The 17,860-nt window shown below is 40.7% G+C and overlaps 1 long non-coding RNA gene across 1 annotated transcript in view; it reads right to left on the reverse strand.

Annotated features, from left to right (window-relative positions):
• LOC135320220 (uncharacterized) overlaps positions 1–16,727 on the reverse strand; it is a 47,831-nt gene extending 31,104 nt beyond the window's left edge. Inside the window, exon 1 of the long non-coding RNA XR_010379469.1 lies at positions 16,464–16,727. This is a non-coding gene — a long non-coding RNA (uncharacterized LOC135320220). The remainder of the gene's footprint in view (positions 1–16,463) is intronic.
• Between the last annotated feature and the right edge of the window lie 1,133 nt (positions 16,728–17,860).

Raw genomic sequence — 17,860 nt, forward strand, 5'->3', positions numbered from 1 at the left:
GAAGTAGGGTTCCTTCTGGATACAAGCCCAGGAGTGGGATTCCTGGGTCATATGGTAAGTCTATTCCTAGTCTTTTGAGGAATCTCCACACTGTTTTCCATAGTGGCTGCACCAAACTGCATTCCCACCAGCAGTGTAGGAGGGTTCCTCTTTCTCCACAGCCTCTCCAGCATTTGTCATTTGTGGATTTTTGAATGATGGCCATTCTGACTGGTGTGAGGTGATACCTCATTGTAGTTTTGATTTGCATTTCTCTGATAATTAGTGATATTGAGCATTTTTTCATGTGCTTTTTGATCATTTGTATGTCTTCCTTGGAGAATTGCTTGTTTAGGTCTTCTGCCCATTTTTGGATTGGGTTGTTTATTTTTTTCTTATTGAGTCGTATGAGCTGCTTATATATTCTGGAGATCAAGCCTTTGTCGGTTTCACTTGCAAAAATTTTCTCCCATTCCGTAGGTTTTCTTCTTGTTTTATTTCTGGTTTCCTTTGCTGTGCAGAAGCTTGTAAGTTTAATTAGGTCCTATTTGTTTATTCTTGCTTTTATTTCTTCTAGGAGAAAATTTTTTAAATGTATAATTCTATCCTTCTATTCTAAAGGATAGCCTTGCTGGGTAGAATATCCTAGGCTGCATCTTTTTTTCATTCAGGACTTTGAATATATCTTGCCACTCCCTTCTGGCCTGTAGTATTTGTGTAGAGAAATCAGCTGAGAGCCTTATGGGGGTTCCCTTGTAACTCACTCTTGGTTTTTCTCTTGCTGCCTTTAGGATCATTTATTTATCCTTGACTCTGGCCATCTTGATTATGATATGTCTTGGTGTGGGTCTGTTTGGGTTCTTCCTGTTTGGGACCCTCGTACTTGGCTATCTGATTCCTTTAGGTTTGGGAAGTTTTCAGTCATGATTTCTTCAAATACCTTTTCAATCCCCATTGTTCTTTCTTCCCCTTCTGGAACCCCTATTATGCAAAGATTGGCACGTTTTGTATTATCCCATAGGTCCCTTATATTGTTTTCATTGTTTTTTATTTGTTTTTCTCTCAGCTGTTCTGATTGGGTGCTTTCTGTTGTCCTGTCTTCTAGGTCACTTATTTGTTCCTCTGCATTATCTAGCCTGCTTTGTACAGCCTGTAAGTCAGCTCTCATCTCAGCAAATGAGTTTACCAATTCTACTTGGTTCTTCTTTATAGCTTCAATTTCATTTTTGACATATTTTATATCTCTAAACACTATTTCTTTTAGCTCCTTCAGTACTTTGATCACTCCTTTATTGAAATCTTGATCTAGTGGGCCATCAATGTCTATTTCCTTGATCGTGCTTTCAGGGGATTTCTCTTGATCTTTTAATTGGGAGTGGTTCCTCTGCTTCTTCATATTGCTCATATTGGCTTAAGGAGTGTCAGTTATCTAGTTCTCCTGGAGATGGTGTGCTTTTAATGATTTTATTGAGAGGTCTTTGTGTCTTCACCCTGTTTTGCAAACTCAGCTTGCTGTTTCCAGAGGCCCTCTGTTGGCACCCTCATCTGTGCTGCTCCCAGTGGCTGTCAGCTAGTAGACTGTGCCCCTCCCAACACTGGGTCAGGTGCTGTGTTCCTGCCAGGAAGGCAGGTGGCCGCCCACCCTCTCCCAGCGCCCATGGCTCCGCTGCTCTGTGCAGCTGCCCGCTCCGCCTCAGGTCAGAGCTCCGAAGGTGGGCTCAGGGAAGACCTGGGAACGGCCCCGCCCCTGCTCCGTGCCAAATCTCAGCTCCTTGTTTGTCTTGGCTGCGCAAGTTCTCTGAGGTGCCAGGGCAGAAAGATCCTATCTGCCTTAGGCTGTAAAAAAGTCTCAGTCCTGCCTAGGAGGTTGCGGAGCCCTCAGGTGTAGATTTAGGCCGCGGCCCCGCCCCCACCCAGGTGCTGCGCACAGGAGGAGATGGCGCCTGTGGCAGCGCCCTGCCTCTCTTCTCTCGAGAAGCGCCAGTAATGGCGGCGCGGGTCTGAGGAGACAAAGGCTACAGCGCCCCTCCCCCCAGGGCACACCAGCCATGTTGCTTTGCTTTTTTCGCAATTTATGGAGGACTGAGGTTGTTCGGCTCCGTATCCCCTCCCAGCCATGGCGCGCAGCCCCCTGCAGTCCCCCGGGGCCGCCTCAGTGCAGCAGTCCTTGTCCTCCGCCCAGCTCGGGCCGCCTGTCCCGGCCCCAGCTGCCGGCTCGCGTCTTGGGCTGGGTGTCGCGGGGACCCTTTGTGCCCATTTAACTCAGTTCTGTCAGTCAAGGGGTGCTCGGGGCAGATGTGAGCCTCGGAGGCTCCTTCTCTGTCCCGCTGGCCTCTCTGTTGGAGGGGGGAGACCCAGCGAAAGAGCACCAGTCCTCCTTTGCCTCTCCCTGCGGGATCAGTCCCGCACTGTTTTGCTTTTTCTTCTTTCTTTTTTCCTTTTCTCCTACGAGATTTTTGGCGTCTTTGTCTTTGGAAGAGGGCAATGTTCTATCGGAGTTTGGCAGGTGCTCTGGTTGGCTGAGTAGGTCCACAGATGTGAGTTTTGGTGTATTTGTGAGAGAGGATGAGCTACAAGCATCCTTCTACTCCGCCATCTTGCTTCTCTCTCCTCTCTCTAATTTTTATTATTTATTTTGTTCTGCCTTCATTATGCTTATATTGCTCTTCTATCTGTATTTTCCTAATATGTAAGCTTAGATTGTTAATTTTACATCTTTCTTCTTTTCTAACATATGCATTTGGTGCTATAAGTTTCCTCATAGCATCGTTTTTCCTGCACTCTACAAATTTGGTAAGTTGTATTTTGATATTAGTTTAGTTCACAATGTTTAAAATTTTCTCTTGTGATTTCTTCTTTGACCTATGTTTTATTTAGAAGTTTTTTGTTTAATCTCCAAATACTTTGGTATATTTCCAGTTATCTTTCTGTTATTGAATTCTAGTTCAATTCCACTGTGATCTAAGAGTATACCCTTATGATTTCTAATATTTTTAATTTGTCAAGGTGTGTTTCATAGTCTATGATGTGGCCTGTGTTAGTAAATATCCTTGTGAGCTTCAGAAGAATGTGTATTCTACTATTGTTGGGTGAATTATACTGTAATGTTAATTAGACATGATTGATGGAGCTGTTCAAGTCAACTATGTCATTACTGATTTTCTGGTTGTTGGATCTGTCAGTTACTGATAGAGGAGTGGATTCGTCCATCAGTTTTTGCCTCATGTATTTTTGTGCTCTTTTGTTAGGTGCATATATGTCAAGAATTGTTATATTTTCTTGGATAATTGACCACTTTATCATCATGTATCCTACCTTATCTCTGATAATTTCCCTTTTTTGAAGTCTGCTTTGTCCGAAATTAATATAGCTACTCCAGCTTTCTTTTGATTAGTGTTAGCATAGCATATGTTTCTCCATCCTTTTAATCTAGCTATGTCTTTATATTTAATGTGAGTTTCTTGTAGACAACATGTAGTTTGGTCTTGTTATTTTAGCTACTCTGTCAGTCTCTTTATTTTAATTGATATATTTAGATCATTCATATTTAAAGTGGTTATTGATATTACATGGTAAATTAATATCTACCATGTTCATAACTGTTTTGTACTCATTGCATTTTTTCTTTGTTTCTTTTTGTCTTCTATTTTTCTGGCTTCTTTGGTTTTCATTGAGCATTTTGTATGATTCCATTTTCTTTCCTCTCATAGCATATCAATTATGCTTCTTTAAAAATTTTACTAGAGTTTTCAATATGCACTTACAAATAATCTAAGTCCAGTTTCAAATAGCATTATGCCATTTCACAGGTAGTACATGTACTTCTTAACAGAGTATTCCCAATTACTTCCTCCTGTCCCTTAAAATAGTGTTGTCATTTATTTCACTTATTCATATGCTACAATCTCCCAATATAATGTTGTTACTATTACTTTGAAGAATTATCTGTATTAGATCAATCAAGAGTAATAAAAATAATATGTTCTGTTTTACCTTCTTGTATTCCTTCTCTGATACTGTTTCTTTTTCATGTAGACCTCAGTTTCTGACCAATATCACTTTCCTTCTCTCTGAATAACTTCTTTAACATTTCTTACAAGGCAGGTTTACTAGCAACAAGTTCCCTCAGTTTTTGTCTGAGAGTCTTTTGAAGGATAAATTTGCTAAGTATAAAATTCTAAGTGAGCTCTTTTTTCTTTCAACATTTTAAATATTTCACTCCACTCTATTCTTGCTTGCATGGTTTCTCAAAAGTCCAATGTAATTCTCATCCTCATTCATCTGCATGTAAGGTAAGTTTTCCCCTCTGATTTCCTTCAAGATTTTCCCCTTGTCTTTGGTTTTCTTCAGTTTGAATATGATATGCTGTGTTGTAGATTTTATGGTATTTTTCTGACTTGATATTTCTGAGCTTCTTGGATCTGTGATGTGGGATCTATCATTAACTTTGGCAAACTATCAGCCATTATTACTTCAAATATTTCTTCTGCTCCTTTCTACTATACTTACCGAGATATTTACTGTTTTTGTTCTTCCTTTATAACTAAGGTTCCAAATTTCCTCCCAGTATTATTTTCCTTGTATCTGAAGAAATTCCTTTAGCAATTAAGAGCAGGTCAGCTGTTTATGAATTTAGTTTCTTTTGTTTGAGAGTGTTTTTATTTTACTTGCAATCCTGAAGAATATTTCCACCAGATACAGAATTACAGGATGACAATTCTTTAAAAATGCCATGCTGCTTCCTTCTCTCTTCCATGATTTCTAATGAGAAATATACAATCTTTTGTAACATTGCCCCCATAGATAATGCATCATTTCTTTCTGGTTGTTTTCAGGATTGTTTTCTTTATTTTCCAGATCTTTGACTATAATATATACTGGCATATATTTCATTGGGTTTATCCAATTTGAGGTTTCCTCAGCTTCTTGAATTTGTATTTGTATTTTTAATTTTTGGCTAAACTTGAGACGTTTTCAGTCATTATTTCATCAAATATTTTTTCAGCACTTGACTCTTTCTTCTTCTAGACTCTGAGGACACTATTGTTAAACCTTTTTTTTTTTTTATTGTACCACAAGTCTCTGAGGCTCTGTTCACTTTTTTAAAACTTTTTTTTTTGGTCTCTACATTTCAGAATGAGTAATTTCTGTTGATTTATCTTCAAATTCACAGATTCTTTCCTCTGCCCTCTCCATTCTGCTAATGAGTCTATCTAGTGAATTTTAAATTTATTATTATATTTTATAATTCTAACATTTCCACTTGGTTCTTTTATATATCTTTTATTTCTTTACAAATACTTTTGTATTTTACTATTTGCTTCAAAAGCATTAATAATTGCTCATTTGAGCATTTTTAAATAGCTGCTTTAAAGTCTTTTCAGATAATTCCAACATCTGTGTCATCTCATGACTGACCTCTTGTTTGTCTTCCTAGGTGAGTGGAGATTTTTGTTGTTTTTCGTACGCCTAGTAATTTTGGACTTTGTCATGGACAATTTGAATATTACATTATGAGACTCTGGGTCTTTAAATCTTATTGAGATGTTGATATTTTTGTTTTTAATCAGGTACTCCATCTGGTTCAGTTCAGACCACAGGTATCAACAGTCTTTCTGTGGGCTGAGATTCCTATGTCAGTTTAGTTTTTAAAACATTTGCAGTGCTATTTGAATCTGACTGCATGTGTGCCACCCAGTGGCCAGACTGGGACCTGGGTAGTGGTCTATCTTTTAGTTCAGTTCTTGAAATCATTGGCATGCTAATTCAGACCAGAACCACATATGCATAGTTTGGGAGTGAGGCTAGGAGTTCATAAACAACTTTATAGGGTTGCATTCATGAGCTCCTCCCTCTTCAATCTCCCCCAGTATTTCCTGGTTCCCCGAGACTCTCCTTTTTGGTCTTTTAACCAGAAACCGCCTGCTTTCATAATTGTACTAATGTCAGGGCCAAGCAGCAATAGGACAGAGAGAATATAAAAAAATAATGAACTTAGCCCTGCTCTCTTAGATCTACACCTCAGCTGAATGGAGAGACAAGTTGCCTTCTTCAAAGTTTTGGCTCCCATAAACTGCTGAGCCAAGTTCTGCTGCCACTGCCATTGCTATAGCTGCATGATCACGTAGAGGCTGGTACTATGGAAATGACAGAGAAGGAAAAAAAAAAAAACTAGGGTTTTACTCCACTTTATGAACATTAGTAGTTTCCTTTCCTGTACCTCCAGCCAGAATTAAAGAGCTTCTTTGGGGGCTTTCTCTGTCTGTACCACAGTGCTTACTTTTGGGTTTCTGTCTGCCTTGATTTCTGGCCAGGGGATCTAGGAGAGGATAAAATGGTAAACTCACTGCTGGATTGGTGATGCCTCAAATTCTGGTGTTTTTCCTTGCTATCCCTGCTGCTATTTACCTTTCAAATAAATGCTCCATTCAGTCTGCCTGGGTTTTGTGGTTAATTTCAAGAGAAAAGTCTTACTTACTCCAACTTACTTGGGGCCAAATTTCAATTCCATTCTTTAGAGTAATTTTGGTTTGTTGCAGGAAATGATTCATTTTCTTTTTGAAATCAAAGCAAAATAAAAAAGTTAAAACTTAATTAACTGGAACTCTTGAGTACATAAAAATGTTTCTTCTTGGTTACAGCAATTTTAAGATTTTATTGGGGTGATGCCTTAAGTACAACAAACATTCTGCTAATTTCAACTACCTCTTCTCTCCCTATTCTCCAGTTGACACATAAAAGCTGGTGATTGAAATGCAAAAGGCCAGTACGCTAAGTGGAAAAGTGGGATTTCAACTCAAGTATGCCTAATGTCATAGGCTAAGCTTTTCAACACCATATACTGCTGCCTTCTTAAGTTAAATAAATTCTGCCCCACACCTGCAAATTCTACTGACTGTGGTATATTTACTATTCACTCACTTGACCTTCCTCCCCAGTCTCTGTCAGAGGAGTATATTTCCCTACCCCATTAACGTTGAACTTGGCCATGTGATTTGCTTGGGCTGAGTGGTGGTTGGAATGTGTTCTCCTACACCTTGACTTTGGGCTTGGCCATCTGACTAAGCAGACATGACAAAAGCAGAGGCTTGGAATGTGCCTTGTGGTTGGGCTTATCCTCTCACCCTTCTGCCATTACCATGAGAAGAACACGTCCCAGGGACCCAGCTACTCCAAGGACGATGAGAGGCATATGGCGCATACCTGGACCCAACCCACAGCTTGGTGCTAAGCCCACATAAGCCTAACCTAGGTGAGTGACATGTGAGTAAAGATAAAATGATTGTGGTTTCAGGTTTTTTAGTTTAGGGGTGGTTTGCTATGCAACATTATTGCAACTGTAGACTGATTATTAACCATGTAAATATTGGGTTGAAGACTTCCTATGTTTTCACATGAAATTTAAGTGAACATATGTTTTTGTTTTAAATTCTAAAGCCTAGGGAGACCTTTTAAGTCTCTACTCTCTTCACTGCTTATTCTGTTTCCAGGACTGTTCTGCTGAAAGGTAGTTCTTACTGAGAAATGGGATTTTCTTCCTTTTTATCTCCAGTTCTGCTAGTTCTGCTAAATTCTACTAGTTTTATTTGAGGCTTCAGAGCACGGTGAGAACTTGTTGCATGAGGCATCAAAGTTCCTACTTCCTTCAACTAAGTTTGTCATTCTTGGTCCCCTTTGCAAATGCAGCATCAGTGTCTATCGGTTTCTTGGCATGGATTCTGCTGACAGGAAGCCGGAGATCACACGGTCGTGTGCTGGGGCACTCCTCATGACTCTGTTTTTTTCCCACATGGTAAACTTTAGAGTAGAATCTAGACATACTTGGCGTTGGATACTATTTCTATCCTTTCATGTTTGCAGGACGAGGGGTAAGCTACATATCATCTTTAAGCCTCAGTTTCCTCAAATATGAGGTGGGGTGATCATCTCTGCCCAGCCTCCCTCACAGCATTGTTGTGAACTTCAGGAGCTCTGTCAAGGTTAAAGGAATCTTATGATTCTTGTTATTTACTCTGAGTATATTCAGCAAGCTAGTAGCTAGTAGCAGTCACCAGCAGTATTCTCTTCTTTATAGTCCTTAGGAGAGGGAGTCATCAGGGAGATGGGTCAAGGCCACTCCATGTCACTATCTCTGGCTTTTGATACAGCCTGGGCTCAGCAATCTCACACTTTCCTCTGCACTCTTCTTCTACCACATGGGTAGGAGGATCCTAACAACATACACCATCTGCTTAGGACTCGAAGAATCCTATTACCTTGACAACAGAGAGGCAGGTGTCAAAGCAAGTCAGCTTTGAGGAGCTGAAGCAGTGGCAGGCTGCCCTTGGCTTGACATTGCTTTTGGCTTCTTAGCGTTCTCCTCACTACTTGCTCAAATGCAGAGCTTGTGGACTAGAGACTAAAGAAAAATGTCTACAGAGGGAACTATATTCAATAGTCTGTAATAGACTATAATGAAAAAGAATATGAAAAGGAATATATATATAGGTATAACTGAATCACTACGCTGTACACCAGAAACTAACAAAACACTGTAAATCAACTATACTTCAATAAGAAAAATATGTCTAGTTAGCTGATTTCTATCAGATTCATGGGCCCCAGTGTTGTTTTGCAAAAACAAGGCAGTTCTACATCATTCTTGGTGGTCTTTTAGAACCACACAGCGTGTGGAGCCTGGAAAAGAGTAGAATTATGATTGCATTTATTCTTTGGTGTATAAGCTTAATCGGTAGGACTTTACAGTGGAAGAAAACTCTGGGTTATTATTTACCATGTGTCAGGTGCTGACTCTGATTTAGTTCTGACATTGGCCCTTTCGTCCCTATTTGACAGATCAGGAAACCTAGACTTAGAGGAAGGAAATGAACAGAGGCAGAGGTTATACCCACATGTGTCTGAATCCAAAGCATGTGTTTTCCATGACATCACACAGCCACTGTTTACCTTTTGTGCCTTTTTGGCCATTCTGGGAGTTTGATAATATGCGCTCTACCATCATTTTGAGAAACAGTGGTTAGAGCCAAGACATACAATCAGACAGCCCTTGATTTGAATTCTGACTCCATCATTTATCAACTGTGTGATCTTGGAAATTTTATTTAACCTCTCTGAGTCTCAGTTTCCTTATGGGATTAATAATCGTGTTTCTCTCATAGGGTTTGGGGAAGATTAAATGAGATGATACATATGAAGGGCCTTGTGTAGTGCCTGACAGAGTGCTTGGCACTTATTAAGCATCCTCTCTCTCTCTCTCTCTCTCTCTATATATATATATATATATAGTCAGTTCACAATGTAGTATCAATTTCTGGTGTACAGCATAATGTTTCAGTCATACATATACATACATATATTCCTTTTCATATTCTTTTTCATTATATGTTACTACAAGGTATTGAATATAGTTCCCTGTGCTATACAGTAGAAACTTGTTATTTGCATTCAATATATATTGACTAGAAAAATTTACCTGTCTCAAAGTGGAAGTATCACTGGAGCCCAAACGTCTTCTGCTTGCTCTTACAAGACATCAGCAGGTTCTTGAGAATTTAGTAATAGGAAGTTAGAGCTAGAGGGGGGTCTTGGGGTTGGTTAGTCCAGTCTCCTTATTTGGAATATGGTGAAACAGGTTCAGAGGAGAGTGACTTGGATTTGTGTTACCACCCACTGCTCCCAGTTGCACTTCTGATAAAGTCAGTGACCTTGGGCAGAGTCATGTTTCTTGGCCTTGCTTTATCTGTGAAAACTGGCAAGGATCCCTATCGTTCTATTTACCAGGCCTGAGACTGATAAGGAAAAAATGAGATTTTAGGTATTTGCAATTAGAAAAGCACAGATTTCCTCTAGTATGCCCCTCCCCCTTTCGCACATACTCCACATATCCTCATGTTTCTCAGGCCAGGCTTGCAATTCAAGGCGTGTCCTCCAGCTCTGTATATCTCCTTACGGTCTTCACCATCATTACTGTCAACATTCCTTGTCCTGTGTCCCATTGCCTTTGGGACCTTTTGTCTGTCAAACTTACCTGATGAAGCAAACTATAGGTTAATGTGTTAATGATCTAATGTATTACCTTTCCCACATATTAACAGGATACTGCCCTCAAAATAACGATGTACAGTGGAATTTCATGCATGAAGGCATTAGGTTGTGGAAGAGAGCAATTTGAGTAGATGGCCTTTCTTTTCACATCACCTGGGTGGCCACTTGGAAAATATCTATGTTTTGGAGCCTCCTTAGAGAAAGATAGGCAATCTTAGGGTTACAGTGAGGTGTAACCTTCTCTTGTTAGCCTTTTGCATCAGTGGGTGGGCAGAAGTCGAAGTTGCCTCAGCTGTCGGTGATGGGGCCTCGACCACTTGGGTTCTGGGGTTGGAGGTTGGTATTTGAGACATTTTATAGAGTGTTTAATGGAATGAGGATTGAGATGGCTTTGAATCTGGGTAAAACCAGCAACAGGAATCCTGTTGTAGTCACAGCTGGGGCATTGCTTGCTATTCCTTTGAAGGCAGTAGGTTTCCACAGGTCACCAGGGAGCTGGTACTCATCTTCCTCATCCTCTTCATCCTCATCAGGAGAGACACCAGTGTACTGTACTGGCTGAACAGAAAGGCTGGACCAAGCCTGGTAATTGGCATGGGAACCAATTCTTCCCCATCCGTGTGCCCAGTGAGGCACAGAAACAGGGATTCTTCCTGCATTGCCATTAGTGCTGTGTCCCTTTATATTCTTAGTCTCTGTGTAAGAGGAAGGGTTTGTAGGCATTGCCTAGTTCGCCACTGGTCAGGGCAGGGTGACTTGCCTGATGTTGCAGAGTGAATTCATGGCTTAGCAGGTGCTATAGTTCAGGGCTCCTGATGGCCTACTTCATGCTCCTTCTTGTGTACTACAGTGTCTCTGTTGTGTGAGTTAACATAGCACAGGCAGGTGGCATGGTTTCCGGAAGACCCCTGGTTTTTACTTCTGTGGGTATACATGGACACTCATGATGTGTGTGTGTGTGTGTGTGTGTGTGTGTGCATGTAGTGCCTAGAACAATGGCTGGCAGATACCCTCATACATTTTAGCTGTCATTATTACAATTGAAAATATTTTATATATGCATAGCTCAAATGAGGGCTTTGAGACTCAGTAGCCCACTCTTCTTAGGTCATTGATCAAAGCTTATGGAATTCCCTTATATCCCTTCAATCCTCAGAACAGTCTCATGGGGTCAGCATTCTTACTGTTAGTAATGTTGTTGTTATCCCAATGCACAACGGAAATAATAGGCTCAGAAAAGTTGAATGACTTGACCGAGACACACAGCGCATCAGTGACAGGGCTGAGCTGCCCAGGCCAGTGCTCATACTCCTGCACCAGGGCCTCCTCCCCAGGGGCTGTGCAAGCAGTAGTACAGTAGGTACAAGCCCTGCACACTGAGCAGGTTGGCCCTCAATCTGCAAGACCAGACTCAGGGAAGTAGGGGAGCAGCTGTGTGTAAGCAGAGGATGCCTGGAAGGAGTTGTTGAGGGCAGTGGCACCTAAGATGAACTTTGCTTATCAACCAATCATGTTCGGGCCAGCCATGCTCACGAGAGTGCCTCTCCCCATCTCAGCAACCTCTCCCTGCGTGCTCAAGAAATGCCATCTAATTGGAATAAAACTGACAAAAATAATGAATTCAGATCAACTTGAGAGACCCTGCTCTGCCTTGAGAACCTAATATAGAAATGTATCTGAGAAAAAGAAGGTGGAGAAAAGGAAAGAGAGAACACGAGAGAGGGAGGGAGGGAGCGAGACATGAAAGCATTTCACAGGCAAGATCTAAACATATAAAATATAGAGGGAAAAAGCAAGCAGCTGTGTGAGAACAAAAGAATGTTCTGCTCCTCCGTATTCTGCTTGCTGCCCAGACACTTCAATTGCAGCTTCTACTAAATAGTAATGTGGCCTCTCTCTTTGCTCCCAGCTCAAAGAGAATGCTAAAACAGCGAAACAGTCAAAGTTACGGTACAGCCCCAGGTAAAAGTTGATGACATGGAAATCGCACCCCTCACCAACACATACGCTTTGGCAACCCCTACTGGAGAAGCACAATGATAGCAAATACAATGAACCAGGAAGGAAAAGACCGTTGAGCTAAGATGGGAAAAGGAGCCTTTCTTTGGTTCCTGATGGGGTGTTTTGATGATTGCTAATGTCTTTAGTGCTCGATTTTGGAGCAGAAAGTTGGAGTGCAAGGAGAGGCTAGTTACTCTGGTGTCTCAATTCTCAATAGACCACAGCTACCTTAGAAGTGAAAGTCACACATCTGATATGATCATAGACTTTAATTTCTAGGTACTTCTGCAGACTATAAAACTTGAAGAAGAAGTTGAACTCTTAATTTTACCCATTTTCAGGAAGTCATTAAGTGACCAGAGGAAATTCTAGTCTTTAGAAAGGAAATAATGATGGATTGATTGCACAAAACACCGACTGGCAAACTTAATATCAATCCTGTTGAAGTAATATTCCCAAAAGCTATGGGTACAGGTCTGGACAGTGTTCATATGATGATTTCTAGAAACCAGCTATAGAATTCTGCCCTCAAACTTGTCCTGTTAAACATTTTTATTAATGACTTGGTTGAAGTTATAAAAAAAAACAGGCTCATCAGATTTACTAGAGGGCTGGTAAACACAAGGGAAGCCAGAATTAGGATTCTGCAAGTTTTGACAGGTTTGGTAGATAGTCTGAATCTGCAAAATGAAATGTAACGGATGTAAGCATAAAACACTAGGGGGGATGTCCAAGACACTGTTTTCCCTAAATACAAAGTGTGGCTTAGCAGAGCTCATGTAAAAAATGTTCAAGGGTTTTAATAAACAGTGAGCTCAAATGTAAGCTAGCATTTTTAAAGATACATTAATATGATGGGTCACACCTTTGGCTTCCCAGGCTTCAATCCAGATTATTTGAATAAGAATCTCTGGGGGCAGAGCCTAGGACTCAGTATGTTTAAAGCTCCCCAGGCGATTCCAAAGGGAAACCTTAAGTTGAGAACCACTGTGATAACAGAATGTGAGAGAATTTATAATTCCATTGTAATGTGTATTGGTTAAACTACTCCTAGAATTTTTCACTTAGGCTCGGGGCAATACCTTTTACAAACTGAAACCAATTCAGAGCAGTGTGACCAAGATGATAGGGGAACTTGAAGTCATGCCAGCTATGCCATGAGGAACTGAATACGAGCAATCTCAAGGAAGTCATAAAAGCTGCCCTCAAATGAATGTGCCGGAGAAATTACCCTTGCTCTGTTTGGTTCCAGAGATAAGAACTTGAACCAAGAAGACGAAGTAACATGAAGGCAAATTTTAACTCAATAAAAGGAATGACACTCTGTCAGGGCTGTCTAAAGATGTAATAGAGTGCGTCAGAAAGAAATGACTGCCCTATAATCTGGGGACTCCAAGCCATTTGGCTGCCTAACCAGTTGGTGAGCAGAGTGTGGAGAAGGCTTATGTTATTCAAGACTCTTGGTGGCATATGACAGAAACCCAATTCTAAAAGCTTAAAAGTAGATGCATCATAAAGCAAGGAAGTGACTTCGGGGGTGCTGATTAGAGGGTTCCAGTGACCTCATCATTTTTTGGCCCTATTTATCTTTGTCTTCCTTTATTCTGCATTCAGGCTCTCTCTATGTGGTGTCCTAGCAACCTTAACAGGGAGAGAAAATTTTTTTCTGATGTTTCTCAAAAAAGTCCTCGGAGAAACACTGATTCTAAATGCACCGATGTGGCCAAAAGAGGGTGGACTCTCTGTGTGTGTATCGGGAAGACGGTGGGGGAACTGGCTGCACAAAAGGCCTTAGGCATTGGATAAAGTTGAATAAGTGAAGATCCCTCCCAGCCCTGAGATTTTAATATTATTTGACAGTATGGCCAGAACGCAGCAGTAAGTATACAGCACTAAGCCTTCCACGGCTCATCTAATAAACAGTCGTTTGTCTGGTCAGGCCTGTCTGTTCTTCCCCACCTTCACACCTTTGCTTGGGCTGCTTAATCTTTCTAAAAAGATCTCCAATGACGCCACTCTAATGCACAGTTCAAGACTCATCGCAAGGCCTTCCTCGTCCCCTGGGTCTGCCCGCGCCGATCTGCACCTCCTCCGAACCGCTACAATACTCTTCACAATTACACATTTCCTGATGTCGTGTATTGAATTTCTTCTGTTTTCACATGTATGGATTAGACCCTATTTAGCAGACCAAAGACTTTGAAAACTAAACAGATAGATCACAGCCCAAGCCCCAGACTATTCACTGAGTGTGGACACGTGGAACATACTTGGATGGCTCTTTAAAGGCTTTGAAAATGGAATGGACTTTGGAACCACAACCCACAGAAGGTGGGTCAGAACTTAGGCCTAAACCTAAACAGACTGACTGCCTGCTAAAACAAACATGCCAATATCAATATTCTCCATAGGATTTAAGCAAATTCCAAGGTCTCATGAGGCAATATCCAAAGTATTCAGGATACAATCCAAAATTATTAGGCATAGGAAGACTCAGGAAAATCTCAATCCACATGAGGAAAGATAGTCAACAGATGCCGTCCTAGATGACATGTTGGAATTAGCTGAGAAGATTTTAAAGCAGCTATTATTTAGAAAAATACACTACCAAGTAAAGGCAACATCCTTGAAAGAAAAGGAAAACTAGAAAGCCTCAGCAAAAAAAAATTTAAAAATATAAACAATCACCAGATGAAGTTTAAGAACCAAAAATATACAATAACCAAAAGTTTTAAAAAAAAAGGAAAAAAAAAACAATCACTGGATGGACTCATTAGCAGAATGTGGTCAGGATGATTTCATGGACTAGGTTACACTTAGCTGCTGCTTTAAGAACAAATGGAAGCAGACCACATAGAGAAGAGTTGTATTAGTTATCTAATTGCTAACACATAGATAACCGCTATTAGCGTGTTACCCCCAAACACAGCAGTTTAAAACAGTAAACATTATTACCTCACACAGTGTTTGAGAGTCAAGGGTCTGGGAGAGGCTTAACTGAATGGATCTGGCTCAGTCTCTCATGAGGTTGCAATCAAACTCTCAAAAAGGTGTAGTCATCTCAAGGCCCAGCTGGGATCAGAGAATCTGCTTCCCAGCTCACTCATATGATTGTCAGCCCGCCTCCATTTTCTGTGGGCTGTTCCTTGTCATGTGGCCTTCTCCCTAGGGAACCGCTCAGTGAGGCACAGGCATCCCTCAGAGCCGATGACCCAGCTGGGAGAAGAAAACCAAGATGGAAGCCATAATCTTTTATAACCTAATCTCAGAAGTGAGGTACCGTCACCTCTGTTATAATTCTACTTGTTGGAAGTGAGTCTGTAAGTCCAGGCCATACTCAAGGGGAGAGGAGGTCAACTTCACAGTTTAAAATGGGAAAGTAGCAAAGAATTTGTGGACATATTTTTAAAAGTCACCACAAGGCGAGGAGACGCTTCCAGGTGGAGGCAATCACATACACTAAGGGACAAAATCAAGGGAAAGAATTAAAAATGGACACTTAGGGCTGTTTCTGTCTCTGTTTAGTTCAGTTAGGCTTATTATCAAGCACCGGTTGATATGAAGTTTCCCTAAATGTCAAATAACCCTCCGGAGACGCCTACTTACCCGTCCTATGTATCTGGGGGAGGCAGCAGGTCCAGGCCAGGGCCTCACACTAGAGCGTGAAGACCTGCAGCCCCCACAGAATTTTGTTTTAGGATCTTGAAACAAAGGAGAAAATACAAAAGGATACTTTCTTTAGTTGTAGGTGCAGCCTTCACAGTCGCATGGGAAGGTAGACTGGACTTTTAACTGAAACCGGATTGTCCTTGATAACACCCTGTTCTGCCTCTGTCTTCCATCTTCTTAAGAGCTAAATCACTGTAAGTCAGTTCTGCTCTGATGCCGGTTTTGAAAACTCGAGTTTGTTTCAACTGATAAATTAAGAAACAACTTGAACATGAGATGAATTTCGTGTTTGCTTGTGCATGATTCCATCAGCAAGAAACACTAGGTGCACGCAGAACACAACCCAGCTGAACTGAGTTGGGCGGTAAAACGGAAAACACACTCCTCAGCCCTCTATCAGCCACACCCATTCACCTAGAGTGTCACATCTTTCCATCTGATTTCAGATAACACTACCTACTACGTCACAATAACTCCAAACCTGCTACACTCACACCCACAAACAAGTTTTAGGTCTTTTCAAGGTAAAGTGCTGTATTTATTGTAGTATTTATGTATTTCTTAACCATTAACGTGTGTAAATCTGTGCTGCCTTTCTTATCTCATTTAATGTTTTACTGATGTTTTTATTGTTCCTTTAATCCCCATTCCCCCTCTAAACCCTGTGGTTTCTGTTGTTCAATTTTGCATGGTGCAGTAATTTTTTAAAATATATAAATAGTATTACAGCAGAACTGACTGGATAGGTTTTTTTCCTTTTTTTTACTTACCTAGGGCAGTGAATTTGGGTGGACTTGGCAAGCAATGGAAATCAAGTCAGTGAAGAGTCTATGTTGCCGAGGCAAAAAGAACAAGCAGGCGAAGCATTCAAGTACAGTGCAGGTCCTTGTCGTTGGTGGGGGGCCGTTCAGAGCCTCTACCTAAAGACTCCTTTGGTGGATTTTCTCACTAACAGTTACTTGGTATTCTGGCTTCTGGGTCTCCTGTTCTTCTGACCTTGAATATCCTCTTTCACAGCAAGCAGTCCTGTTTCTTTGGAGTATAGAGCAGTGAATGGGTAGTGAAACATTGTCAAAGAATTCGGACTTTATTCCCTTGCTCTTCTGACCTTGAGCGAGGCTAGTAGTTCCTGCTGATTCCATATCCCCTCTGAGAACACACCTTTAAGAACTGCCAAGGACTTTTGACTTTGGATCTGTGGCATCTGATGCTGACATGGTCACAATCAAGTTCCAAAGTGGCCTGGGGCATTGCCAATATGGAACCTCCTTCTCTTATTTCTGGGATGTATTCAGCTTCATGGGATGAAACAGGGATCAGCTTAATTATGGATTCCTCTTTCTCTTCCTTTTTCCTCATCATTTTTTCTTTTTAATCTCCATTAAGCCAGGTAGTGACTGAGAATTTGGGCACTGGGTCCACCACTCAGTGGTTGTGTGACTTTAGGCCACTTAACCTCTCTGCGCATTCAGTCCTTCATCTTTAAAACTGAGATTATAACAGCACCTACCTTGTAGGCTTGTTGTGATGTATGAATGAATAAGATAATTCATGAAAAGCACCTAGAACCGGGCTACTTGCTTTACACACATTTTTTTTTTTATTGAAGTACAGTGAATTACAATGTGTCAAATTCTGGTGTACAGCACGATGTCCGAGTCATGCATATACATATATATATATTCATTTTTATATTTTTTCATTAAAGGTTATTACAAAATATTTTACATAGTTCCCTGTGCTATACAGAAGAAACTTTTAAAATCTATTTTTATATATAGTGGCTAACATTTGCAAATCTCAAACTCTCAAATTTATCCTTTCCCACCCCCTTTCCCCAGTAACCATAAGATTGTTTACTATGTCTGCAAATATGTTTCTGATTTATAGATGAGTTCATAGTGTCCTTTTATTTTTTTAAAATTCCACATATGAGTGATGTCATTTGGTATTTTTCTTTCTCTTCCTGGCTTACTTCACTTAGAATGACGATATCTAGATCCATCTGTGTTGCTGCAAATGGCATTATTTTATTCCTTTTTATGGCTGAGTATTATTCCACTGTATAAATATACAACTTTTTTATCCAGTCATTTGTTGATGGACATTTAGGTTGCTTCCATGTCTTGGCTATTGTATATAGTGCTGCTATGAACATTGGGGTGCA

This window comes from Camelus dromedarius, chromosome X (assembly GCF_036321535.1).
Source record: "Camelus dromedarius isolate mCamDro1 chromosome X, mCamDro1.pat, whole genome shotgun sequence".
Classification (NCBI taxonomy): domain Eukaryota; kingdom Metazoa; phylum Chordata; class Mammalia; order Artiodactyla; family Camelidae; genus Camelus; species Camelus dromedarius.